Source organism: Aplysia californica, unplaced genomic scaffold, assembly GCF_000002075.1.
Source record: "Aplysia californica isolate F4 #8 unplaced genomic scaffold, AplCal3.0 scaffold00486, whole genome shotgun sequence".
In the NCBI taxonomy this organism is placed as follows: Eukaryota; Metazoa; Mollusca; class Gastropoda; order Aplysiida; family Aplysiidae; genus Aplysia; species Aplysia californica.
This window is the reverse complement of record NW_004797756.1, coordinates 568093-569886: the sequence shown is the minus strand read 5'-3', so window position 1 is coordinate 569886 and position 1794 is coordinate 568093. Positions and strand designations below refer to the sequence as shown.

At 41.0% G+C, this 1794-nt stretch overlaps 1 protein-coding gene across 1 annotated transcript in view; it reads right to left on the bottom strand.

Moving 5' to 3' along the window:
• The window catches only part of LOC101854191 (potassium channel subfamily K member 1), a gene marked incomplete at its 3' end in the record, with an annotated part of 28253 nt that overhangs the window by 17585 nt on the left and 8874 nt on the right, over positions 1-1794 (bottom strand).

Below are 1794 nucleotides of genomic sequence, written 5' to 3'. Positions count from 1 at the left end.
GAGAGAGAGAGAGAGAGAGAGAGAGAGAGAGAGAGAGAGAGAGAGAGAGAGTCATGTGTAGTATTTACTCTTACCTCTACCCTTATCCTCACTGAACGCATTAATGACAGGAAAACGAACTATAGAAATAGAAATATACACTCACAAACGCAGGAATCCACATTTAAAAAAGCAAATACATGTACATAAATACCAATACTCTCATAAAATAAAATGCACTGCAACAAAAATGTATTAAGAAAACAAATAAAATGTCAGTTTTTACTTTTCTCTTGGTGAAAGTTCTGAAACCACGGGAAGTATTTTCTCAAGAGCATCGCTCTTTCTCCTACCTATTAGCATACCGTATCACAAACAGCATTGGTTTTTTCCCGAAAGACAGAGTCGAAGCAGCCCGCCTCTCAAAGGATAGAAGTTGTGTTCATGGTCTCGTAATATTTTGACAATTATTCTCGAGAATTCCCGTAATAAGTATATGCTTCGAAGAATGTCAGTCATACTCATTTTTTTTTTTTGACAAGCAACATATTTTCTCTGCATGAATCAAGAAATTTCGTTTCCCTTCAAAATTCCATTTCTGATTCGCCAAAAAATGCACTGCATTCAAAAGTGCACTTTAAGGATGCCAAAATGTAGTAACGCTGGTAAACGACATTCTCGAGTAAAATAGAACATATTTTCCAAGTCGAAGACAGAAAAGGAAATAGTGTCAGTACCTACAGGATCAGCACTGCTTCCGTTTCTGAACTCGTTTTCAACTCCATTTACACAGCCTATTCCTTCAGATCTTATTCCATCACTCCCTCCTATCCTACCTCGTAGCTCGATTGTCTCAATATGCACCATCAACCTCATTTCCCGTTCTCCAAAAATTATTTCCCAAAAGTGCTCTCCTACTCCCCCCCAATCCTATTTTTTCATCTCAATTCCTTTTTCTTCTAACTGCTACCCATTCGTCTACCTATTATTTCCTATTCTTCCCTCGTATATCTTAAAGGCTCAATACGCAAGGGTGAACGGAGCATACAATAAATTTAAATTGATTTCTCCAACGACTCACACCTCCACTCAATCAATGATCCACACATTAAGACTTACACACCTACATACTCTGACATAATAATAAAGAGAGACTGACGGACTGACAGACAGACAGACAGACAAACAGACAGAGAGACAGACAGCTCTCTTGGTCTGGAGGTTCAGGTATTCGCCTCTCATTCAATAGCTCCCAGGTTCGAATCCGGAGAGCGTGGACAATTTTCTTCTCTAAAACTTTCTCCTGTCACATCCTTTCCTGCTGTCTAACAATGTTCTGTCATTTGCTTTTGTCACCACTTTCTGCCCCCACCCCTTAACCTATCTTGACCCCTCCTCTACACCCCTGACTCTTTCTGCAGCTACTACTCCTGCTACTCCTTGACTCCTTCTTACCGCTGTCTTTCAGCCACACCCTTGATCTTCTGGTGGGAAAGATCTGCACCTAGCCTTCTCGGATAAAGGCGAAAAACCTCGGAGGTCCTGTGTGCAAGTAGTGCACGTTAAAGATCCCTAGATGGTCCAAAATTGATAAGAGTAGGCTTCGGCCGCCACCCTGGCAAAATTCAAAATTACTACCAACAGAAAAAGTTTAATGTGTCCCGCGCGCTCATATGACCTTATGCAGTTGCGAGCACCGTAAAACACTTACCAAAATAACAACAATGACAACAGCAACAACAACAACAACAAAAACAGACAGACAGACAGACAGACTGACTGACAGACAGACAGACAGACAGACAGACAGACAGA